Here is a 27751-nt window from a genome sequence, read left to right on the forward strand (position 1 = left end):
TAGCCAATGACTCAAGTAAGATTAATTTTGGCTTCAGAGTGACAACGCAAACAGACTTAACTCTAAACGGAAACGAAGGAAAGCATGCACTAATGACCATTGACATAGAAATGCTGACAAACCTTATTAAGAAACTAAAAATGGAAGGGGCAGCTGGTCAGAACGGCATTCCAAACGCCTTGTTTAGAGGAGACCCTTCATTCTGGGTGTATTATTTGGCGCTGATTTTTAACGAGCTCCAAGGCACTCCGGTCTCCCAGATGCATGGAAAAGCAGCATTATTCACCCTAGATACAAAGCAGGTAACCCCGCAAATCCTTCAAACTACAGGCTAATAGCATTGATAGACGTGGAAGCAAAACTCTACGCATCCTGCCTACTGCAACAACTAGCAGAATCGATTCATGACAGACAGTTAATTCCACAATGCCAGACAGGTTTCAGAGCTGGTATGGGTGCTTCCACCAACCTGGCAACCCTGGCCCTGCTGGGAAACAAAGTCAGGCTTAAGAAAAAAAGGCTACTAGCGTGCTTTATTGTTCTAAAGGCAGCTTTTGATTGCGTACCAACAACCTGCCTATGGGAGAAATTGAAAGGGTGGGGCTTACCATGCAGCCTTCTTGGCGCAATGATGGAATTGTACACAGGTACTTGGGCACAAGTAAAAATTGGAGAGGGCAGCCACCTCACCAACAGAATGTTAACAGCAAAAGGACTCAAACAAGGGTGTGTATTGGCTCCCACGCTGTTTAACTTATATCTTGCAGACCTAGCCGAGGCTCTAGCTCCCGTAAATAGCCACCCGCCAGTATTGGCCAAGAAAGGAATTGCATGGCTACAGTACGCAGACGACATAGTTCTACTCAGCCAAACACCTGTTGGGCTACAACATAGCATCAATGCATTTTACACATTCATAACAATGCAAGGCCTAGAATTGAATTTGAGTAAAACTAAGGTTGTCCGCCTAGTTGACAGGAAGTTTAAATCTGCTTCATGGTTCATAAACGGATCCCGGGTGGAGGTTGCACCCACATATAAGTACTTGGGATTCACTATGGACCGCGTCCTGACTTTCAAGCCACAGCTTGCTGTCGCAAAAGCCCTCTCATTGACCTATGGTTTTAAAGTTCTAAAACAAAAACTGAGCTGCCCTTCATACTCCCACCTGCTTTCTGTCGTGGCAGTGCGGCTAATGCCCACCATCAATTATGGCGCCGAAATTATGCTGGGGAAGGAGGCAATTTTTTTCAATCAAGTCCAGACGAAGGCCTACAAAGCAGTTTTTCGGATACCATGACCAGCATCTCCAGCTCAGGTTCGTTTAGAATTGGGTCTGAAAAACTATGAATTTCAGAGTAGATGTGCCTTCATTAAACTATGCTGGAGGTTGCGTGCAGCTGAGACTGGTACTCTAAACATCCTATGTTGCATGGAAATTGAGGACCAACAGTGACACAATGATAAAAGCACCTGGGGTCATCACTTAAATAACTGCATTAAAGCACTAGGTTTGCTAGAAGCCTGGGACCAGAACCCGGACAAAAAGGAGTTTTTTCGGAAGGCAAACGCTGTCACTAAGAAGAAATCTTTAAATTCTGATAAACAAAAACTGGCAAGCAGACAGCACGCCTGGACTTTAATAACATCGTACAAAAGTTTACGGGCACAGGAATACCTAGCAGCAACCTTCAACCAGTCGCTGAAACATCGGTTCATGCTTTTCCGCTTTGGGTTGATGGAAACAAAGGATATGGTCCCTTCATGGAGACAGCAGGATCTGACACATTCCTGTCGACTGTGTGGGTACAGACAAGAGTCACTAGAACACATTTTTTGTGCGTGCCTGGCTTTGCTAGGCCTCAGGATATTATATCTAAAAAACATTTTTAAGACACTGAACATACGCTCATGCAGACCGGCCATTATAAACTGGCTTAGTGGACTTTCAATCCGGTTTTCCTGTCGAGGGACCAAATTCATGGTACAGGCTCAGAAAGAATTAGTGAATAAAGTTGAAGCCGAGCGTGCAAGGGCCATTATTTTATGATTAGTAAAGCTCCAAAAGTTTAATTCCAGACAGGAAACACCCCTAGGTACTACTTAGGATTCTCACTCAGCTTCACTCATTCACTATTATAGTGTTCGTAAGGGAGTAAGAAAGTCCTAAAGTTAAGTTCTAGACCAAGGTTGGAATTAAGTGGAGAACATTTTAGCTATGCACAACTCTTTACCATGATATGTTTTAGTTTCAAATAAGCTTTTATGTTTTTATTATTGGTTTCTATTAACATAATGAGTAGGCAAATTATCTTTATTATTATTATGCATTTTGGAATTGCGATGGTTTTAATTAACCGAATCAATAAACTTAAACTTGAAACTTGAACTTGCCTCCATCTGATCTCCTCAGGCTACAACACTTTCCAGAGTCTCTCTCATAGTCAACTGTATCTTGTGCTAAGCTGCAAACTCATCTTGCAGTTTTCTTATCTCTGCTTCTTGAGCTAATGTCTGCATTGTATGGAGTGCAGACAGGAAAAGCCACCCCGCTGTCTTCAGCTCCAATTTTCTCCCCTTAGCTTTATGCTTTCCACTGTGTTTTCTACTAAAAGAGGAGTCGCACTTCTGTTAGAAATGGGGTCTTTGGTTGGCAATCGTGTCACCCCCTGTCCAAGTAAGGGCCCTCACTCTAGTCAGGGTAAAAGAGAATCACCCTCAGCTAACCTCTACTTACCCCCTTGGTAGCTGGGCACGAGAAGTAGGCTTAACTTCAGAGTGCTAGGTGTAAAGTATTTGTGCCAACACACACAGTAACTTAATGAAAACACTACAAAATGACACAACACAGGTTTGGAAAAATAGAGAATATTTATCTAAACAAAACAAGACCAAAATGACAGAAATCCACAATACTCAAGACAAGTTATTAATTAAAAGCAAAAAGAGTCTCCAGGTAGTTTTAAACACACACTAACACTGTTAGCGTGAAAATGTACCTTGGGTGCATCAAAAATAAACCCGCACGGGCGAGTGTGCATCAAAAAGGGTTGCGATGCACCGATTTCACTCACGAGCGAGACGTTTGGTCATTTCTCCTTTCGTCGGGTCGGGCGCGTCATTTCTTCTCTCCGCAGGAGAGCGATGAGTATATCGGGTCAGCACTCTTGGGTCCTGGCGGACCTTGCGTTGTTTTTACATGCCCAGCGGTACTTGCGTCGGAAATCCAGCCGCACGATGATCCGAAAACCACGCAAAGCGAGTTGCGATCTCACCAGCCTCCGTCAGAGATGCTGTGTGTTGTTTCTCCTGCCCCGGGCGTCGATGTTTGGATCGCGTCGATTTTCAGCCTTGAAGCCGGTGGCGCGCCGATTTTTCAGCCGAAGATCGGAGTCGTGTTGATCTTTTCCCTGCACGGCGTTCTGTGCGTGGATTTCTTCCTCTTAGGCTGCCAGCTTCTCCTTTCAGGGTCCCACAGACTGGATGGGCACCACTTGGCAGAATAGGAATCTCTCCAGAGACTCCAGGTGCTGGCAGAGAGAAGTCTTTGCTGTCCCTGAGACTTCAAACAACAGGAGGCAAGCTCTAAATCAAGCCCTTGGAGATCTTCACAAGGTGGGAGGCACACAAAGTCCAGTCGTTGCCCTCTTACTCTGGCAGAAGCAGCAACTGCAGGATAGCTCCACAAAGCATAGTCACAGGCAGGGCAGTTCTTCTTCCTCAGCTCTTCAGCTCTTCTCCAGGCAGAGGCTCCTTGATTTCCAGAAGTGTTCTAAAGTCTGTGGTTTCGGGTGCCCTTCTTATACCCAGTTTGCCCTTTGAAGTAGGCCTACTTCAAAGCAAAGTCTCTCTTGTTTGGGAAATCCTGCCTTGCCCAGGCCCGGCCCCAGACACACACCAGGGGGTTGGAGACTGCATTGTGTGAGGGCAGGCACAGCCCTTTCAGGTGTGAGTGACCACGCCTTGCCTCCCTCCTAGCACAGATGGCTCATCAGAAAATGCAGACTACACCCCAGCTCCCTTTGTGTCACTGTCTAATGAGAGGTGCAACCAGCCCAACTGTCAAACTGACCCAGACAGGGAATCCACAAACAGGCAGATTCACGGAAATGGTTTGAGCAAGAAAATGCTCACTTTCTAAAAGTGGCATTTTCAAACACACAATCTTAAAATCAACTTTACTAAAAGATGTATTTTTAAATTATGAGCTCAGAGACCCCAAACTCCACATGTCCATCCATGCCAAAAGGGAATCTGCACTTTAATCATATTTAAAGGTAGCTCCCATGTTAACCTATGAGAGGGACAGGCCTTGCATCAGTGAAAAACGAATTTAGCAATATTTCACTGTCAGGGCATATAAAACACATTACTATATGTCCTACCTTAACCATACACTGCACCCTGCCCTTGGGGCTACCTAGGGCCTCCCTTAGGGGTGCCTTACATGTAAGAAAAGGGAAGATTTAGGCCTGGCAAGTGGGTACACTTCCCAAGTCGAATTTAAAACTGCACACACAGACACTGCAGTGGCAGGTTTGAGACATGATTACAGAGCTACTTTGGTGGGTGGCACAACCAGTGCTGCAGGCCCACTAGTAGCATATGATTTACAGGCCCTGCCACCTCTAGTGCACTTTATTAGGAACTTATTAGTAAATCAAATATGCCAATCATGAATAAAACAATAACATACAATTTACACAGAGAGCATATGCACTTTAGCACTGGTTAGCAGTTGTAAAGTGCTCAGAGTTCAAAAGCCAACAGCAACAGGTCAGACAAAAAAGGAGGCAGGAGACGAAAAGATTGGGGATGACCCTGCAAAAGGGCAAAAGTCTAACAACTTCCCATAGAACCGGCGCTGCCCACCGATTCAAGGTCTCTGCAACACCAAAAAATGTGTCTGTTGATAACCACCCTGGAAGGGACCTGATGTCTGCTCCCTTCTGCCCCTCTCCTTCTGCCTTATTTCTTTTGAATCCCCACCAAGATATTATTGATTTGTATCCCACCACTGCCACCAATTGTCTTGGACTGACTATTGGAAGCCAATCCAAATGTGGGAAATCAATGACAAATTAATAAAGGCACTCAGTAAGGAGCAACACTCACACATGTAGCCAGTGCAGTGCATCTTTAGGAAAGCAATAATATAAGCACACATACTGATGAAAAAAATCAAACAGCACAGTGCGTTCATAATGAAATCAATTACAATGCATGAATCAAAAGAAAGCAGAAGAATCAGGCTCTTCAACGCCCTTCAACACCCTTGGCCCTTAACTTTCCATAACGCTGGAAAGTCCAATCATCTCTTTCTCTTTCTCTGTGTCTATGTGTTATTCTTCAGCTGCTGGTGACTGCAGCACAACTGGGGGTGATGGCTTGCAAGCCGAGGGCAGTTCTGTATGACCCTGCCTTTGAGCTTCCAGGAGCTTTGACACCTGAGCCTTTTATACCCTAAAAACCTACTTGCACAACATTCTACAATATTCTATTCACTTCTCTCAGCGACTGGCGTTATTATCAGTGTTCTTTCTAGTAAACATCAATCTTATCCCCAAGTTCTCTTGGTATCAGCACGGCTTCAATAGCATGCAATAAATAATGTAGCAGTGATCTTAGAATGTTGAAAATGAGCATCATACACTTGGTGCAGCCTTGTACGATAAGCAGGCCATCTTGAACATGTGTGGAATATGAGTATCTTAGGAATGTTAAAAACACATGTCATATGCTAAGTACAGCTTAATACAATAAACAGAATATTTAAACTAATGGTCACACCTGTGAGATATCTAAAACACTATGAAATGATGAAAACAAGCTTTGAGAGTTCATCATTGTGCACAGGATTTTTCTGCATACGTTCTCACTCATCAACAATGTATCGCTAGCTAAGCCTTCACGTCACAATGTCTTCCGTATGCTAGGCCTCCACTTCACAATGAGACAGACTGTACTATGGAATACTGAAGGCAGAGCATTGAATGGCCACAATGTAGTAGTCAAAATAATGAGAAGTAAAATAGAAAAGAGGTAAAGGTACAGCAGAATGTATGGATTTGCTATTCTTAACTCCACATCTATGTACCTTGAAGTAATACATGTCACCAAGCTACTTAAATCTCTTAAATGTGGAGTTATGTATCAAAAATCGATACAAACTCACTTTTCAATATTTTGTCCCTCCATTTTCTAGTCACAATAGTGTGACCCTTCGATATTATGGCTTCGGTGTTAACAAACCCACTACTGTCAGATAGCGGGCATCATGGAAGCAAAGATATTGACCCACAGGAACTAGAGGGAGAGCCAAAATGTCACAATCTGTGTATGCTAAAACATTGAGTTTTGTAAATAGAGCTAAAACAAATATTGAATTGCCATTAACTATGCCTGCTAATCAGTAAGGTAAGTAATTGTATGCAAGTGTAGATTTAGCCCTTCATTATGAGTCTGGCCATCTACTGGCCGCCAGACTCGCGGTGGTGGTCCCACCACCGATGGGTAGGCGGTGAAGACCGCCATATTACGAGTGTGACGGGTTGGCCTCTGCCAACCAATCACATCCCCGGCTGCACCACCAGGGTGATTGGACAGCTGGGCCACTGAAGACCGCCAGTGGTATCACAAGTTGGCCTTCCACCAGGGTTTCCGTGGCATGAGCACCACCATGAAAACCCTGGCAGAAAGTCTGCTGGTGACAGGAAGTTTCTTTCCTGTCACCGGCAGACAACTCTCCAAACCCCCCTGAAATCCCAATACCCCTCCAACCCCTTTCCATACCAGAACCCCTCACCCCCTTCCAGTTCAGCAACCCCCACCCCTCTCCCTGCGTACATGCACACACAACACCCCCACCCTCCCATCCCCCTCCCTGCATACATGCACAACCACACACACACCCACCCGTACCCCGCATATACTCATTCACCCACACTTACATACACACATTCACTCTCACGCATCCATACACACATTCAGCAAACATTCCAACATGCAGTCACGTCAGCATTCATACATGCATTCAAACACGCATTCAAACACCCATACACACACGCATACACACTTACATTCACACACGCACACACAATATCCCCCACCCTCCCACCCCATCCCCTGTCGGGCGATCAACTTACCTTGTCAGACGAGGAGGTAGTCCGGCAGGGAGCGGGAACAGGCGCTTCCACCACCGGCAGCGCCCCACCATCAAGACTCTGCCAGGCCGTGTTACAGGTCGTAATACAGCTAGTGGAGTCCTTTTGGCGGGGGAGAGCCGGTGGTGGAACTGCCTCTGCACCTCTGACCGCCAGATTGACTACTGGAGGCTTTCCATCCAAATTGTGGCGGAAATCCTTCAGTACTCGTAATATGGCGGTCGGAAGACTGCCAGCACTGGTGGGCTTCTGGCACCTGCGGCTTTGGCGGTCTTAGGAAAAGACTGGCAAAGTTGTAAGGAGGGCCTTAATATTCTTAACTCTACATCTATGTGCCTTCAAAATATATATATCAATATAGTCAAGGTTCTTAGATTCAGAGTTGTTATATATTTCAGGTAGGTAGATGTGGAGTTGAAAATCATAAATCTATAAATAAATATTCTCAATTTAACATTTTGCAGATTAATGTGATGTGCACCACACTGAGGTTGAAGTCAATCAGTCTAAATAACTTTATTCTGCAATAATGCCATAAAAGTTTATCACACAATAGTTCAAGTACACAGGGCATTCAGCAATTATAACCAGCAATTAAAATTGTAATTTTCTAAATAAAATGGAGAAATCCATAATTCTTGATTAGCTACAACAGCCAAAGACCAAATAAAACAGTCCCAAAAATCAGCAACCAGTATTATTAAATACAAGACATAAGTTATGTGGCAAACATGAAATTATTGTCTATTTAAGAATATACTTTTCTCATAATTAACAAGCATGAAACCTATAACAGCGTAACAGACTTTTCCTGAGCCTAACTGCAGTATGTATGGCATGCCCTTCTTGTACAATTTAAAATTAAGAGATTGTAAAACTGCCTCTAAAAAAGGAGTAAACGTCAACACTGATACAAAGAGCAAAAAAGCATAAAGTGTATTGTGCATTGCTGTAAACAATTTTCACAAATATAATTCAGTAGGTGATTTCCTGCCATTCATGAAATAACCCTGGATATAGGCTTTACCATATGCTCCCAATAGGCCATACTATGGGTGTTCAGCTTATTTTAGTCAGAACTCTACAAAGAAAACTCCTGGCGTGATTGTGTGCTTCCTTACCCCTTTGTCTTACCTACCATTAACGTCATTGAATGTGAAGAACTCAACAGCCTGATTGCAGTAGCCAAGGTGAAGAGAGTGATAAATGACCTAAGCCATAAGAAGAACCCTGGCTTAGATGGCCTTCCAATAGAGTGTTATGATCGCTTCTCGACTCACCACACTCCCCAGTGGGTCGAGGTTCATATTGAGATGCTAACCACTGGTGCGCTACCCACTACCCTTCAGGAGTCCCATCTTATCTCTTGAATACAGATAGGGATCCCACAAATCTCTCCTTATATGGCCCCATTGCCATCTTGGGTGCAGACTATAACATACTTGGCAAGATACTAGACAAGTTGTACTTACAGGTGTTATCCGCCATCATCCACCCATATGAAAATGGCTTTGTCCCTGGCCGAAGTACATCCAATAACATCAGGTGGCTTTTCCACGTCATACGCCAGGCATCATTACGCTACCCTCAAGTGGTGTGACTTATATTGGACCTTTAGGAGGCTTTTGATTGATTGCCTTGAGATTACCTCTACGAGGTTCTGTGGATGGCAGGCTTCATTCGTCATCTCCTGGCATACACAGGGTTGCTGTATACTACCCAATTTTCCGAGCATGAATGGGCCACCTGATGTCACCTCCCTTCCCTATCGGCTGCAGTACACAAAAAGGCTGCACCCTATCACCAATCCTATTCACTATTGCTTAAGAGCCTATAGCTGATAGCCTCCTACTAGACGGCCAACCTTAGGCTCTACCACTCATGTACTGTTGTTATACGCCAACGACTTGTCGTGCTACCTCAGGAATGCAGGAGCAGATGTAGCACCAATCTGCACGACCTCCCAGAACTTTGCGGAGGCTGCAGCCTTCCAGTGAACGGGGGAAAGTCATGTATCTTCCCATTTCAGCAAAATTCACCCCCTCAGGTTACATGCTTGGGTGGCGAGTTAGTGGTGTGGATGACGGCAGAAATCTGGTATCTTGGTATCCAGCTGTGCCACTCACAGCAAGACCTGTTCGAGAGCAACCTACAATGGACATATATGTCTCTTAAGTACCACACTCATTTCTGACAAACGCTGTTGCTTGCTCTCAAAGGCAAGATTGTGCTTTCTAAAATGATTGAACTATTTTGTTAATATACCGGTATTTCTCCTACTCCTCTTGAAACATGACTAATAGTTATTTTTCTATTTATCACACTTGGCATGTTGTAACCAACACATTTACTGGAAAAAGAAAAAAACCTCAGTTAAAATTGTTTTTATTTTTTATTTTTAAAAGGACAATTTAGTAGGTTTTCAAAGCATGCTCCTAGTTGACGAAAGACTATGAGGAAATGTAATATGTGAAAGCGTAAATGGGTTAGATATAATTTGTACTGAGGGTTTTCTACATATGTTAGGTAAAACATCAAACAGTCCAAATTAATTTGACATTGAATGCAGATGAAGAGCCTTTGTTCGGTGCTTATATAGAAAAAAGGAACCTAATCTGGGCTCTTGCAGTAACCGCAGTTGAGTCTGGGTTGATAATATTACTCCGGTATCCCCAGACTCTCAAAAGCGCCCTTGACATATACTTACCATATTATCCAAGGCCATACAATCTTCTTTAAGATTGTTTTTTTAAGAGCTACGTCTGAGGCTTGCCAACTCTTAAACTGTAACAAAAGAGGGACCAGTCGGACTAAATCCTCCAAATATATAAATCCCCCCCAAAATAGGTGGCCTGCAAGAACTGCTAACAGTCTAGGGAGAAATTTATTTTGTAACTTTTGAAAAATCTCCGATTGGAATTGCCACACAAACCTGCCCCATAAGTAGCAAACGAAATGCATTTGGACCTAAATAGATATAGCATCTTCCCCACGGGTTTATGCCTCAATTTTGATGCAAAATGAAATAGTGCTTCAATCGTTCTTGGAAATTGTTGGGACCTTAGCATCAACAGGGGCCCCCATTTATGCTGTTAGTCAAAGGCATTTCCTAAGTAATTGAAACTGTTTACTTTAGCAACAGGGGCATTTTCTATTCAATGAACATGTGTTTTTATACCTTCATGCCCGCAGACTATAGTAAAAGACTTCGAGCAATTTACCTTTAAATCCATTGAGGCCACAAACTCACAAAAGGCATCTATCGGACTCCGTAGGTCATTTGCAGTCCTCGCTATAAGGACAGTATTAACCGCATACAAAAGCCCACCCTTGAGAGATCAGGCCTATTTTTTGATAAATACCCTTCTATCCCGTTTATGTCGATTACAAATACAAATGGGGCTAAAATACAACCGTGTCGTACTCCCGGATTACTGCTTAAGAGCATAGTGCATTCCCCCCTTGCTTGACAGCGAATGTTAGCCAGAGGATCGTAATGGAGATGACGTGATAAAGTGACCAGTGCCTTCTCAACCCTCATATTTCCTAACATTAACCATAATTTAAAGTGGTTCACTGTGTTGGACGCGCTCGAAAGGTCCATAAAACCTAAGTGCAATACACGTTTATTTATTGGGGCTTACTTGTCAGTCAAGACAGAGAGACAAGTTCCTTGTCTAAAACCATATTGAACATCTGATAGAATGTTATTTGTCTCAGCCCACTCATCCAGCCTTGAAAGGAGTACCCGGTCCAAAATGTTCACTGTTAAGTCCAATAAGCATATTGGGCGGTAGCAAGCTGGATTGTTTTTATCACTCTTTTTAAAAATAAGAACAATAATTGCTTCATTCCATGTGTGTATTAGTGGGCCTATAATTATAGCTCTGAACAAGTTAATGAACAGGGTTGTCCAAGAATAAATACTTTCTTTAAAAATATCCAAAAGAAATCCATGCGGGGTGGGGCCTTTCTGCTAATTGCTAGGGCTATTTACTTTAACCCTAAAGTATTACATAACTGGAGAGCTGTCTCCCTGTCAAACACTAAGGTGTCTCCATGCCCTGAGTCGCGTTACAGAATGCTATCAGATTTAAGCATTTGAATAAAATGAGAGGGTCACATGTCTGCTGAAATTATACAATTGACCTTCATGGAGGCCCTTAGGTCGCAAAATGACAATTAACTACTTCCCAAAACAATCTAGGGTCCTTTGTGCTCCCTGCTGCTTGTTAATCAGCCCAAGCTAAATTTTTAAGTTCTAACTTTTTATCGTTAAGCATGTCTTTATAGATCTTAAGAGCTGACTTAATATTCTCCAAATCTCTCGGGAGACTATTTAAGGTTACCTTAAGCTCTTTGTGGGCTTCAGAACAGGAATTGAACCAAAGGTCCAGCGGATGTAAGGATGACGTACATTTTGATGTTAGTGATTGGAAAATTGATTAACGAATAGTAAAAAAACTATTTATTGTGGAACTCTCCAAAGTGTCAATAGAAAACCCGTTATTTAATGTTTCTACATTTCCAGACACTAAAATCTCAATGAACTTTGTCGGCTCCACTGAATCCCACTAAATGATCAAGCCTTTGGTGTGCGGAAAACTCAATAGGGGCCACAACCAAGGTTTCACTCTCTCTTTCCTGGTCAATGTTCAAATACAATGCAAAAGAATTATGATCACTAATACAATTTGGGGTACTTATAAAATCATATAATAAGAATCTAAACTCTTTCAATGCAAATAAAAATGGTGCTACAATTGTTCCCCCCTGTGTAAGTAGAATTAACCTTTGCAATGGCAGCACCACTCTCACTCATAAAAATAAGATTGTTGCTAAGAATTATCCTGTCTGATGCATCTTCTTACTTGGTGTGCTTAAAGTGGGCAATCTCATGGCCATAAGTATCCTCTAGTCCACATACCGGTGTTCCACTAAACACAGATCAAGAACAATTAAAGTCCCTACCCTTAACTTGCGATATGATTGATTTTTTTATATTCAAATTTGAAACAAATGCATCTAAAATGTCTGCTACTTCAGAGTAATGATGATCAAAAACATTGTAACAAAAATTGATGATCAACAAATCAACAAGCCCTACGCTTGACAGCAGAATTAGTTTGTACCAAGAGGTAGTGCACAGGGACTTCATTAAGGAAAGTAGTTTAACAGAAGTGAGAACTGACAAAAAACCTTTTGCCCTCCCAGGCAAAGATGAAATTGCAGGGTTGCAGTATGATTGATAACCGTGTACATAAAAGTCACCAATTGAGCAAGTCTCTTGGAGACAAATTATATCAAACTCCTTAATGAATGTTAACCATGCTATGTTAAGCACTTTTGAATGTATGCCTGCAATATTCCAGGATAACAAATTAAAGTACCCAAACTGCTTTGAATTTCTTAACTTTACATTTGAAGTGATTAAAGGGGCCCCAGACACGACTATATGATATAAAACAGGGACGATGAAAGGGAAGGTCAGAACCAAAGACTTGATCGATGAGCAGCATCAGTCAATATCCCAGAGATTGGCGAAGGGAGAGAATTGATTGCTTAAAATGATATTAGATAGCCGTCTCTGATCCAGAATTGACACCCCTTTTGTTGATCCCCTATACAGTGTTGTGTGCAGGCTTCTAGAAAAAACCCAACAGTAGAGCTCTTATCAGGAGTTGAGATCCAGTCAGGTGACACAAACAAGAAAGTACATTTTCTCCTTGGTGAGGCCTCCTAAAACTGATAACAACCCAATATCCAGTCGAGATTTTTGGTTTAGAACCCACCCATGACACCCTCCTAACTGCCAAGATCTCCTTTGATAGGTCACCTTACCAACCCGAGTTTGCCTTAATCCAATGAATAACCTTATATTTTTGGTTCAGTCAATTCTCAAGCTTATTTGACTGTAATGGGGAACTCATTCCAGGACAATGATAAAGGGAGTGCAGTCTGGAGGTAATTGGGCTATATCAATAGGGTTTTGTGGGTGTCACTTTCTGCCTTTCGACAAAAGGCACTGGTGGTGGTATTAAAATAAGTGATTCTTGTGTTAGAAATTGGAATTTTAGCTGGATCTGCAATGGTATCTTTGAGAAATGGACCACTCTCAAGTGGAAATGGAGTAGAATTCAGCCCTCACAAGAAGGTTTTGTTTCCCTTGATATCTACAGGCCTGCCCTTTGAGGCAGTCAATAAAGAGCAAGGGGCTTCTGGTGATTGGAGTGAAGTCTGGTATTTATTGGGCAAGGACAACATTTTTTCCCAAATTTCTTTAAAATTTAAAAGCGGAAGTCCTTCAGCATAATCTTCAATTTTTCAAAAATGCTTCACACAAATTTCCTTAACAATGTAATTCAAAAGATCCACAAGGAGAGTTTTTAAACTTTTCTCCTGCCTTGTATTAACAGGAAGACCAACCATTTTATTTGCTGATGACAGATTGGAAGTTTCTTCGATCAGAATGTTCCATTTTAATGGGGTCTGCACTTTTTTCCTTCTTCTTTTAGCTGAGGGTGAGTTTGACTGAGGTGGGTGGTCAGAAATCACTTTGATATTCTCAAGTGGCGTACTTTGTACCACACACAGGTTATGAACAGGGCCATTATGCAGATTATATCACAATATGGAAGCCTTTAAGGGGCGCTTTCCATGGGCTGGATGCCTTTCCTTAGATCTAAAATGGGCTTTTGATACTCTCAGCTGGAATTTCATGGTGGTGGCCCCGTGCTTTAACCTACACCCTACTTACATCCACTGGGTGTGAAGATCCCACAGTGAGAGCATGAACAGGCCAAAATATTTCTGACACTTATTCAGTACACCGCCACACCAGGCAAGGCTGTCTGCTATCACCACTTCTTTTTGTGCTGGCCTTGGAACCTTTAGCCAAACGCCTACGGCAAGATGCCCACAACTGGGGAACCTCAAAAGTATCTGCCACTCAAGTTATATCATTATATGCTGTTGATTTGATACTTTTCATAAAGGATCTCTGTGTTTAGATGTCTGATACGGCCAGTCTATTTAATACTTTTGCTGCACTCTCTGGGCTACATATCAACATCAACAAATCCTACTCCTTCTCATTTAACAATGCCTATGACAGACCATCTTTCCAATTAGGAGATATGAATATTGAACACACCCCACTCTTTTTTCTACCTGGGAATCCAGGAGTATCGAGATACAGCAGACGTGCTGGTGGGCAAACTCCAGAAAACTATAATGGGCCTCAAATCACATGTAAGTTTTGAGTACTCTGCCACTTTCAGTGGTTGGTTGTCTGGCACTCTCCAAAATGGTGGTATTGCCATGCTTGCTCTGTCTTTTTGTAAACATACCAACTGTGGTCCCTGCTCCGATATGGGGTGCTGACCATCTCAGAGTTAGTCTATCCAAGCTCCAAAAATCACCTGATGAGGGGGGGATGAGTGCTCCTGATTTCAAATCATATTGTTTGGCCAGACAATTGCAGTGGCTTGCCTATTGGCTAGCCATTCACAATTTGACAGAAATCGGCTACGTTACTTCTGTGTTCAATCAGGGCAAACTCCATAGTATCTTCTGTCCAGGCTCTGCATTGCCAGCAAAGAGCCCACTGCAGCTACAGGCCACATGATCAGTGCCTTCTGGAGATGCTTTTCCTAACCCACGACAGTATCACCAGTTATGCGCGCCTTCAGTGGGCACCAGACAACATTGAACTTCCCCCCCCCACACATGAATTAGCTTGGGCACTGCAAATAATGGTGCATGGGAGACATTTAGTTTTCTGCTTCTATCACAGCCTTTGCACACACCTGCTCGTCTCTCTACCCCCATTGCGGAATAGGTGGGAAGAGGACTTGGCCTGTGACCTTAGGGGCAAGGAATGGGCCTTCCTTTTAGAATATCCCCAAAAAATTTAACATATTTCCCGCTTCATATTCATTCAATTTTCCATCCTGCATTAAGCTAATATCATGCAACATAGGCTCCATACCATGTTCCCCACAGTTCCATCTATGTGTCCACAATCATGCTTCAGACGTCAACCTGCTACACATGTGATGGAACTGCCCAGTGATATTCCCTTACTGGGCACACATTGGGTCCAGCCTGGTGGAACTTACCGAGCAGAACCACTGGCAATCACTAGAACACTGCATCCTGGGCCTGTTTCCTAGGCCCAAAAGCCACAAAATGATGACACGATTTGTGGATCTGGTGCTCTTGTCGGCGAAGCACCTCTCAACAAGATGCTGGAAATCCTCAAGAGCACCTTTGGCTTCCCAGTTGTAGGTTGAGGTGGAGAAATGGGAACTGGTGGAGAGAGGAGATCTTCGCAGGGAGGAATACAGGGGATTAAGGAAAAACATACAGCGCTGGAATGAGATGCCATGCTGGAATTCTTTACAACTATGGAACCCAAAGACAATTACATTGTACAACATCCACACCAATACACAGTGTCTAAATTTGGAGTATACCATTACTGTTATACCGTAGAATTTCATAACACAATCTCTATAAAACTGTCGAGGATGCATAAATCAGGGAGTTAGGGTTTAATGGGTTAATAGGTCATTAATTGCGTTTTTGAACAATAATTGATAGCTCAGCAAACTAGTTCATCAACTGATAGTAAATAAATGTACTAATGTACCACGTGCTGCTAATTTAGATCACTTCTACTGTAACTTAGAATACTGCTTTAACTCTTGTGCATTGTCACATCCTGTCAGCTGCATGAACTGAAAAATGCAATAAAGTTTGTGTTAAAAAAAATAAAATAATGAAAAAACAGCTGAGCAGCATTCTCACTGGAATCAATTGACACACTGACTTTCACTCTCCACATTTAGGCGGTCATTCTGACCGCGGCGGTCGGCGGTCGCCGCCCGCCAAGCGGTTCCCGCCGAAAGACCGCTCCGCGGTCAAAAGACCGCGGCGGCCATTCCGGCTTTCCCGCTGGGCCGGCGGGCGACCGCCAGAAGACCGCCGGCCGGCCCAGCGGGACAGCCCCTTCAACAATGAAGCCGGCTCGGAATGGAGCCGGCGGAGTTGAAGGGGTGCGACGGGTGCAGTGGCACCCGTCACGATTTTCAATGTCTGCACAGCAGACAGTGAAAATCATTGTGGGGCCCTGTTAGGGGGCCCCGCACTGCCCATGCCTGTGGCATGGGCAGTGCAGGGGCCCCCAGGGGCCCCACGGCACCCGTTCCCGCCATCCTGGTTCTGGCGGTGGACACCGCCAGAAACAGGCTGGCGGGAAGGGGGTCGGAATCCCCATGGCGGTGCTGCAAGCAGCGCCGCCATGGCGGGTTCCCTGGGCCAGCGGGAAACCGGCGGCTCCCCTTTTCCGACGCGGCTTTACCGCCGCGGTCAGAATCGCCCAAGAAGCACCGCCAGCCTGTTGGCGGTGCTTCCGCCGCACTCCGCCATGGCGGTCATGGACCGCCAAGGTCAGAATGACCCCCTTAGTGTACACTTGCTCTTGAGCTTGATATCTACTGCTCTGCTTGTGTCTTTCATGCTGTATCATCAACTTGGCAAGTTTTCATTAGAAATGGTTTGACTCTTACCTCAGAAATATTTTCTTGTCTCCCTTTGGGCTCTAAACACAAACCTTGGATTATTTGAGGCCGGGTACTGCGCCAGGCAGAAAAGCTACGAAGAAATTCATTGTTCTGAGCGTAATTAATGGGAGTCCATATAGTGAACGTGTGAGCTCGTCCACTATCAGGAGAATTGGATTTGTATTTAGATTTTAAATTAAGTAAGCAGACAGATGAATTTTCTTTTACTGTAAAATTCCCAAGAAAATTAAACTCCCCTCAGCTTATGTAGGCAGCGGCTGACTGACAGAACGACGTGGGGGCTCAGCACGATTATGGGAGCTGAGCTACCTCATTAAGGTGCAGATTCACAAAGATGTCACGCAAGACAGCGCTGCAAGTTTTGCACTCCATAAATCCAAAGTATACTTGTCAGACAGGTTGTGACACAAACCCTGCGCAAAATGTTAGCTAATCCGACCTTAAGGGGAAGCTTTATGGAAAGTGGCGCTGCACCAAATGCAGCGCCACTTTCCCAGCCGCACCTTAGCACCCCCCTACCACCACCATGTGAGCGCTGTATTTAAAATACGGTTTACCATGGCACAGGGTAAGGGGCAATAGCATCATTTCTCATGACGCTATTGATGTACTCTGCAGGAGTAGAGCCAAAATATTGGTGCTACTCCTGCAGAGTACATAGGGCCCCATTCTAAAGAATGGAAGCCCGCTTTTAATGCCTGCTCTTCAGCAGGCATTAAAAGTGCAGTAAAAAATGCTGGCTAACAAAGTCTGGAACATTTGGAAAAAGCATTGATTCTCTGCTTAAGTGCAGTTTTGCACCAAAAAGTATAAATCAGGGCCTTGGTTTGACCAACAGTGGCATATTATGAAGACTCAAACATTGTATGCAGTGCACCACCATGAGGCAACTCTGATGCTTGATCATGCGCTTTGATCAAACTCAAATTGCACTTAACATGTGGAGTGTGATTGGACACATAAAGGTCCAGGGGAAAAAGAAGACCCAGAAAGTACCAAGGGAAGCATGTATTAGGAAAACAACAAAGAAGGACCACAGGCCCACTGCCTATCTTGGTGCTCTTCAAATGGTTACATAGTGGAGGTTATGATAATTAAAAAGCTTTTTGTCATGATTGCATTAGTACATATATAAACAAGTGTGAATATGATTGTATTCTGTCACTTTTATGCCCTTTCTTCTTTTTTGTCACTTGTGTTTTTTCATCAAATGGTTGCCTCTGTATACATAGCGAGAAAGGGTTGAAGCTGCATGGCCTTTCACTCTCTGGAGTCATGTCTTATATTTAGCCACTTTCCCGTTCAAAATACATTTTTTCATAAGCACTGATTATGACTCATTTTTTCAGGTGATCAAGTATTTTGTGGCGAGAGTGTTTGTTGATGGAGAATATTCCACATTACACCTAATTTGAAACCTACTTGTCTATTCAGTTTAAAGTCCCTTTATATTTCTCCTCTTTTGTGTTCATGAATTGTTCTTGATGTCCCAGGTGTGTATGTTACCACTGTTTTCTGTAATTCATATATGATGACCTTTGTCATTATTCTCACAGCTACTAAAAGGGGACCTAAGTTATTAATTCTGAATGGTCTGGTAAATGTTTGGGCTATTTTTTTTTTTTAAATTCTCTATCATCTCCTAGGCTTTCTGAACCCGGGGAGTGGATCGGGTTAATTGTCCCATCTGCCCACCGGTGGGCAGAATAACTTTGTTCCCATTTATTTGAGGTGGGGTATGGCCATACCCCCACCCTCTTTTTTTGAAAAAAAATCTTTCCTGGTGTCTAGTGGGCTTTCTGCTCTCCTGGGGGCAGATGGGCCCTACAAAAATAGGCCAATCTGCCCCCAATGGGGGCAGAAAAGGCCAACAGTAATGTGTCCTCATGGGGAGCGACCCTTGCGCAAGGGGATCCCCCCAAACAAAACACACACACACACCAATCCCTGGTGCCGTAGTGGTTTCTGCTCCCCTTGGAGGATAGATGTGCCTAATAGAAATAGGGGAGCAGAAATAGCCTAAAATAAAATTGTCCCCCGGGGGAGCGACCCCTGTCAAAGGGGTCGCTCCCCATCTGTAAAAATAAAAAAAAGAATCCCTGGTGTCTAGTGGTTTCTGCCCCCCGGCGGGCAGATTGGCCTAATAAAAGTAGGCTGATCTGAACCCAAGAGGGGAAGAAATGGTGTAAAATAAAATTGATCCCAGGGGAGAGACCCTTGCCTAAGGGGTCACTCCCCACCTGTAAAAAATGTTGAAAATAAATCCCTGGTGCCTAGTGGTTTCTGCCCACCTTGGGGGCAGATCGGCCTGATTAAAATAGGTCGAACAGCCCCCAGGGAGGCAGAAAATGATTTAAAAAATGCCCCCCCAGGGGAGTGACTCTTGCCTAAGGGGCCGCTCCCCTCTAGTAAAAAAATAAAAAGCTAATAATCCCTGGTGTCTAGAGGTTTCTGTCCCCCTAGGGGACAGATGGGCCTCATTAAAATAAGCTCATCTGCCCCCTTGGGGGCAGAAAAGGCATTAAAAGAATGCCCCCCAGGGGAGCAAGCCTTGCCCAAAGGGTTGCCCCCCTTCATTATTTACTAAAAAAAAACTCACTGATGTCTAGTGGGCATTCCTGCAGCACGATCGCTCAGCTTCCAGCGCAATGGGGATGTTCTCTGATGATGCCAGCGTGCGATCAGGCGCTGACAACATCAGATGTTACGGAGGACTGGGGTGGAAGGGGAAGTGATTGCCCTTCCATCCCTGCTCAGGGAAGGGGGTGGAAGGCCCACGGGAGGAGCGCTAGCACTCCCGCAGTGGGCCAGGTGCAGGACGAGCTGGTCTTATCCTCAGCACACAGCAACCGTGGCTGAGGGTAAGACCATCTCGCTCTCGGCACCAAAGGGGTTAAAGTAGGTTTCTGTGAAGGGTCTGGATGTCTTTCCACCACCAACTATCGCAGTGCTCCTTCTGGCGTGATTTTTCATTTTATTACTCTATTTTGACACTTGTCACCCACACCTAAAACAGAAAATGAAGACACGCATCAAATCAAATTTATTATTTGCATAGTTACAAAAAACAGTGCATAAAAGTACAATGTTTAAAAGATGTGTAAAAAAGGTTAAGAAACCATACAGTTGGGCCGATTGCCAATTGCAAAGTGATCATCATGAAATGCATGATTGCTTATACAGTTTGCTCAAAGAGTAGTCAGTTTAGTACTGTTAAGCAGGGGCAGCCTCTCCGCTAAGGCAAAGGAGCATCACCCCCGCCAGCATTTAAAAATGAAACAGTTATAAAAAATGTTTATTATCGTTTAATTTGTAAAGGGGTGGGGCAATGGGGGTGACAAGCCATGAGAGAGTGCACAGAGCACTCTGAAAAAGCAAGCCCAGGTTCCCAGTCTGTATTGGAGCACCCAGCCAGCAAATCATAACGCTGCTCTGAGCAGCGTCATGATTGGCTACAGGGCAGGCTGGGAGCCTGCAGTGAAGAGGAGAGCAGTGAAGAGCGGCAGTGAACATCAAGTAAGTCTATTTTTTATATATATTTATTTAATTGTGTGTTATCACCCTCACCCCGCCCTGCCACTTTGCCAAAGTCGTGACTGCTGTTGAGTTGACCGGGATGAATTATTTCCTTTGAATGTGTTTTGCAGGAAGAGGTTTTTGGGAATCTGGGACAAAAATGTTATAGTCTGTCTGTTTAAACTTTTGCTGCCCCATTAAAACACCCAGTTACAGCTTGATGTGCTCCCAGAGAGTTGAAACAGTGGTGCAGTTTGTCCTTTCACTAATTCGATAATGTTTAATTTGCTCCCTGTGCTGTTGATAGTTGCCTCTACCATCAACCTTGAGACCTAGAAAATTATATTCACTTTATTTAGTCACTTTTTTTGTTAAAACTGCTGGGTCCCACTAGTTAACTTTTTTGGTTAAATGTTACCAGCTTGATTTTGTTGCAATTGATTTGCAGATTATTATCCTGATTGTATAAAAGCAACTTGTGCATCAGTCTCTATAAGCCCACATTTATATTGAATAAGAAGACAAATGTAATCTGCATAAAACATGATGGCCAGTTGTTGTTCTCCGATATTTTGTTGATCCAGTTCGAAAGTAAGATTGAAAAAAGATTGACAAGTGCCAGGGCTAGCACACATTCCTGATTGAGACCTGTTGCTATTGGGATCCTGTGGGACAGCTGTTTTTCATCCTCTATTTTTATCTGCATCCATGGGTCAGAATGGAGAAGTTGGCGACTTTGGACCAGAGCTTTGTTCGGTCATTGCAATCTAAAGCAGCTTTTAGGTCCCCAAAAGATGCATGGTCGGAACTTTTTTGATACTGTTCCTTATTTATAAGAGGGCTAATATGGTGAGATTTGTAACTGTGCCCATTCCTGGCTGGAAGCCTAACTGGTTGCAAAGAATTAGCTGATGTGCATCGTTGTCAAGTAGGGCAACCAGGCGGCAGTTAGACAGATCATTTTTGTTGCCACCTTTATATACAAAGTGTATTATTGCACCATGCCAGGGCTATTCAATTTGACTCTTTGAAGAAGGCTATAATTGAAAAGAGGTGCAAAGAGGTTTGACCAACTGACTGGGTAAGATTTAAACAGTGTGTTGGGCAGTCCATTTGGACCTGGGACCCTGTCTAATTTGCTTTTTAATATTAACTTCTTAATGCTTTTTTGAGAGATTATTTCTTCCACCGGTAACTCTGGCGCTGATAGCATCTTCAATTTTTCCAAATCTCTTATATGAGTAGCATAATGTGATACGAGGTGCTCAGCCCAGGTATGCTCTGTCCAGTTGGAATTGTTGGGCGTGTAAGAGCCCCTTTCTAGATAATTTATGGTTTTCCAGAATTTGTGTAGGCTGTTGTTCTTGGAGTCAATCAGAATTTTTGTCCACATTCCTTTGTTGTTCCTCCTCTTAGCTAACCAGATTTCCTTTTTATACAATGACCTTGTGTTGGAAAGTAGATTATTGGTAAGGGCATAAAGGTACCTACACTTAGAAGTAGCCTGCAAACCCCTACTAGGTCCAGTCAAGTAAATCAATCCTTGCTCAAAATTTGGTAGCTTGGCCCACAAGCAGTTAGGCTTAACTTGGGAGATTGGTGTGTAAAGCATTTAATATCAACAAAACAGTAAATAAGTCAAACACAACACACAATAAAAATCCACTCAAATTAATAAAAATAGGAAATATTTTTATCTTCAAGCTGACACTAAAACGGCTTAAATGCAATGTAGGGAACCAGATATATAATTTTTTAAAGAAGCAAAGTAAAACTAGCTCTTGAAGAAAATAGTGCTGAAAGGGTTAAAAAAAGTTGCACTGGACAGAGACAAAGTGCAGAGTTTAGGCCACCCATGATGTAACACTTCTACACTTACTTCCAGCAGTGTTGCTTGATTCAGGAAAGTGGTCTACAGCTCCAGCCAGGGGGTCAGAGACCATGGGTTGCCTTTTGAGGTCTGGGACTACAACTCCAACAACACACCTCTTCAACCTATGGAGCTTTTTACAACAGTTAGTCCAAACTTCTTCAAACTTCTGGATATTCTTCCAGAGGTCCTTTTGGGTCCTTGAAGTGTCCACAAACTTGGTCCAAAGTTATAGAAGCTATGAGTTGCTCCTACAATTCCCAGAATGCACTTAGTCAGAATCCTCAAATGGCCACTGGATGCTGGTCAGCTAGAATCTTCTTGCAGGAGTTGATGCAGGGGTCTATGGTCAGCTATTTTGTACCTGTAGATTACAGGAAGTCCACTCACGGAGTTGCAGAAGCGAGGCAAAGTCCTTTTTTTTGGTGAAGCCCAAAGTGTGCAGCTGGTGCAGCCCTTGTGGGAACAGTCCTTCAGGTGCAGACCAGGGCTTCAACAGGGCAGTCCTACTTCTCCAGTATCTTCTTCCAGAAGGGACCTGAATTGTGGGGCATCTCTATCATATTATTCCTTGATCCTGGATGGGAAGCAGGGGGGTGCTCCTGTACAATGGGCTGTAGGTCACCACCCTCTGGGGTGACCACTTCCTCCGAAGTGTGGCAACAAAAAAAATCCCAGAAAGAAACATTCTCTTAAAATCCAACATGGAAAAAATTCTTCCTTGGAGGTTAGATCTGGCTGAGTCCACCTACTGGTCTACCTAACACACGCCTTTCAGCCCCTCTCCTAATCTAATCATTGGGGCTCCCATTTGTCTCGGGGAGTGGGAAATGGGGGAAGTCCAGGTTCTGTCCCAAGTCGTTTTCCCACCTTTGAAGACTAGTTTGGCTTCTCTTCCCCCATTCTACTCTGCCATCTGCTGCCACAGTTCTCTTCCCACCAGATGCTTTCTTTGTCTCATCCCAGGCCACTTCACACCTCATTAAGGTAGCTTGGATCAAAGTGGCAAAGGCTGACCAATCAGGAAAGGGCACTACAGGTCTGAATTCAGTAACTTCCAGAAAGAGTTCTCACACTCTTTCTCTGTGCTAGTTATAATTAGTTCAACCTTGGCAAGTTGTTGAATTTATTATAACATTTAATTGATTACCACATTTAACATATTTATCTCCTCTGTCAAAAATAAGACTTTATTATTTAAAAAAAAAGTCTTCCAAGATTAGTTTATGGAGCCACCGACTACAATGGGGGAAAACACATTTGGCTGTTTTTCCCTCACCAGGGCTTATAAAACATTTTTTATAAAGTCCCTCCTTATATTTACTCTGTATCCAAACCTTGAGGCACCTAGGAGTGACCTTTGTTCAAAGGTAAGGTTGTTTGGGTGCACTTACTATACTGGTGTCCCTAAACCTACATGCCCTACCATGTAGTAGGGACTTATAGGTAGGTTGTCAGAGCCAATTATAATTAGGCCTAATTTGCATATACCATTATAAACACATCATTGAGCCTGGGGCTGGTAGACCAGAGTAGACCATTTGTGGAAGGTAAGGTAAATGGTCACCCAGTGTCAAGTCTTACTGACATCAGTGCTACCCATTCCACTGTATGAACAGCGGAAGCGCCAGACCTACCCCTTTAGTGAAAGAAGATCCAACTTGTAGGAGTTACAAATAAACAGATTACAAAGCCAGTTTCAAAAGAAGTCCCTGTAAAAATAGGTTCATTTGAAGAAATACACAAATTTGACGTATCTGATTTGAGTCCTGTAAACCTGTTAGGAAGGGATGCAAACTAAGTTGCAGAATCTATTGCACACCAGATGGAGTAGAATTCTAAACCCATGATGAACTTGTGAAATTCATGCTAACTCAACAAGATGCTATAGGACTTTATCCAACAAGGACAATGGAAGAATTGCCCCCTAATTTGTGAAATTGTGAATCCCGAGGTATGGGATCTTATAGGAAAAGAAAAGAGACTAATCAAAGGTGTAGAACCAGTTGGTGTTACATTAACGCCAAGTGCTGTTTTCCAAGAACAACATCATATAATTTGCCCCAGAACTAATTGAGGATATGTTGGCGAAAGGAATCTTGAGGATAATAGTCGGTATTCCTTGTATCTCGCCAATTATGGGTTTACAGAAGCCTAATATAAAGTTTTAAATAGTGTAGGATTTGCAAAAAATAAATAACATTGTTATTCCATGTTTTCCCATGGTACCAATTCCATCCACCGTTCTTTATCAGATTCCGTGCTCTGCAGAATGGTTCACTGTTGTGGAATTTTGTCAGTCTCTCTTTTCAATTCCATTGCATGAGAACAGCCAGTTCTTGTTCTCATTTGTGTTTGAGAGAGTGTTTTGACATGGTGCTGAGTTCCACAATGGCTTCAAAAAGTCTCTCAACTTTTAATCAGAATCTGAGGAAAAATCTTAAGACCCTGAAAATGCCTTGTAGTTCAGTTCCTGTGCAATAGATTGATGACCTGCTTGTGTGCACCATTGCACTTCTAAATCACATAACTGAGAATGGACATGAAGTGTCCATGGGTAAACTGCAATACTGCCAAAAAGAAGACCAATAGTTGGGATATATAATTGAAAAAGGAATGAGAAAAGTGCCAAAAGGGAGAGTGAAGGCTATTTCTGGATGTGTCCTCTGAAAATGCAAAAGTCAGAATGTTTCTTTGAATGGTTGGCGACTGTAGACGTTGGATACCTAACTTTTCCCCAGTGGCTAGGACGTTACTGAGGCTGACAACCAAAGATGTGCCTGATCTGCTTCAATGGGACAACAAAGGCATGAAAGCTTTCCTACAGCTGGAAGTAAGTCTCTGCAATGCCCCAGCACTAAGAATGCCAGATTTATAGTAAAATGTTCACATTTTTGCAGTTAAAGGGAGGGTTGTGTTCCCTTAGTGCTTACAAAGATGCATAGTGAAGCTAGAAGGCCATTGGCCTACTTTTCCATTACATTAAGCCAGTCGCTGCAGGGTTGCCTGGTTGTCTGACATCAGTGGCAGCTGTGAGTACAAGTCTCAAGAGGCATGAAAGCAGAGTGATAGAGTATCCTTTAACTGTCATGACCCCTCACTTCATAGAACCATTGCTTACTAGAACCAAGACCCAATATATGACCATTTGACAGCAGGTATTGAGTTACAGTACCCCACTACCTGTACCTGAAAGTGATGTATCTGAGTATTTTAAACATGACTATCTTGATGCCACAGATGTATACATGAAGCTAAGACCTAACATAAAAGATAAGTCTTTAATTAGACCTGATTATGTACTTTGTGTTGATGGCTTATGTTTGAGAACAAATGATGATTTCCTGAGAGCAGCTTACACTGTCTGCACAATCCAAGACATTGTGGAAGTTTCTTGGATTTGAGGTGTTACCTCTGCACAAATTGCAAAACTAGTTACCCTCACCCGAGCTTGCAGTCTAACAGCCCAAATGAAAGTGACTATATTTACAGATAGTCAGTATGGCTTTGGTGTGATCCATAACTTCGGACAATTATAGTCACAAAGAGATTTCATGACATCATCGGGATTGCCAATTAGGAGTAGTGAAAATGTGAGGAGACTGCTAGAAGCTCTGCAGCTCCGAAATAAAATTGCTGTTGTTAAAAGTGAAGCTCACAGGTGTGATAATGGTTATGTGACAGTAGGAAACAGGTATGCTGATGAAGTTGCAAGTTATACAATGGTGGCCTGTACATCTAATGGAACATTCATAGATGAATATCAGGAGGACATTGCCTTAGAGAAGCATGTGTGTTCTAACCAGAGTTTAATGCAAGAATATTATAGGGGCACATTTTTAGTAATAGGATTGGTAGCCATAGCATTTTTGTTAGTGATACACTTTACACCAGAGAAAGAGACATCTGTATTTTCATTTACTAACACAATATCCATACCTGACATAGATTAGGAAAGCCTTGCTAGTTGATTACATGAAAGATGATTATTCAACAATTGTTTATTCTAGATTAGTTCAAGGGTATGCACAAGCTTTGGATGCAAAGGACTGTTATGTGTGTGTGCACGTAGCTTTGTCGGGTGACGAGGAGGTGCCATACCATCACATTCTTTTGTCATATACGTAGTATTTTACTTAGTTTAGTTTATAGATAATTACATTTTGAATATTATTATTCTAATCTTGACACAATCTTTTCAAAAGTACCTTTATTAAAAGGCATGTTTTTGCACCCACAGGCAAAAGAAATGGAGACTGATTGGCATTATTTTAGAACTTTTCTGCCAACAGACACTGTTAAGGCATATGAAAATAATGTAACTTGCTTAATAAGCCCACTAGTTAAAACATTTATGGTGTTAGAGGAACGGAGAACACACTCTACACACATCCCTAAACAAAATAATGATGTTTTAAGGAATGTTTTAAAAAAGGAAGAAGATGATTACATAAGAAAAATGTTTATGTAAAACTAGAGAGGGCATAGGGAAATAATATGTGTTTTTTTTAATAAGATGTCAACTCAGAAAAAGACCTGTAATGAATAGTAATTATGGGCACACATTTGACTTATCAGGAGGTTCATAGCAAATTTTACAGGGAGATGATCCAAATCCATTTTTTTTTATTTGTGGACTGGATGAATACTTCAAGTTACCTTCTGATTGGGAGGATATTTCTTATTTAGGTTTGATTTTCCAAAGATGTGTCATGTGCATAATGTAGATGCCTTACCAATGACACCTTCACACAGATACAGCTGCAGCATAAATGCCAGAATACAATTGATGGGAGATGTATTTGAAGCAAGTGTCCCAGCAGTAGCAGTGGTACTAAATGATGAAAAGATGAGAAAACATTCAACAGTAGTGGACAAGCTGGCAATTAGTACAACCAGAACTTTATTAGTCGCTAATACACAAATAGTAGCAATTAGATCAATGCTTTCACAAAATAGGCATGCTCTAGACATTTTACTCACAGAAAAGGGTGGAGTCTGCAAGATATTAAACGTTGAACATTGTTGCACCTCCATTCTTGTAAAGAGTAAGAGAATCACAGACCATGGAAAGAACATTTCAGGCATCAAACTAGATTTGGACCATTAGAAACCACTAGCAATATAAAAAGTTTCACAAAGGGAATTTCTGCAGTAGGCAAGTGAATTCTCAAAGGTATAATTAGTACCAATATTATTTGTTGCTGTTTGTTTCCTGACCTCATCAGGAGTATACAAATCTATCAAAAGGATATTACAAAAGAAAAAAAAATAGAGAAATAAACAGATAAAGACATATGTAAAATTAAGCGATCATATTAACAAAGAATACAATAGAATAAAAGAAAGAGAAAATGTAAAAAAAGGGAAAAGACCCAACTAAAGACAAGAGTGAAATTTGACAAAATCTGTGAATTAATAGTTATGATTATTAGAGACCATCAGAGAGGGTTGGTTGCTAGTGTGTTTTTAAACAATGCAAATTAATGCAATTTACATGCACAAATAATGTGTAGAGCTTTGACAAAAAGCAAGCTAGAGCACTAGGCTTTCACAATTACACATGTTTTACAAGTATTAGGTTTGAATAGTTTCAGAATGCATTTCTTTTACAG

This window comes from Pleurodeles waltl, chromosome 5 (genome assembly GCF_031143425.1).
Source record: "Pleurodeles waltl isolate 20211129_DDA chromosome 5, aPleWal1.hap1.20221129, whole genome shotgun sequence".
In the NCBI taxonomy this organism is placed as follows: domain Eukaryota; kingdom Metazoa; phylum Chordata; class Amphibia; order Caudata; family Salamandridae; genus Pleurodeles; species Pleurodeles waltl.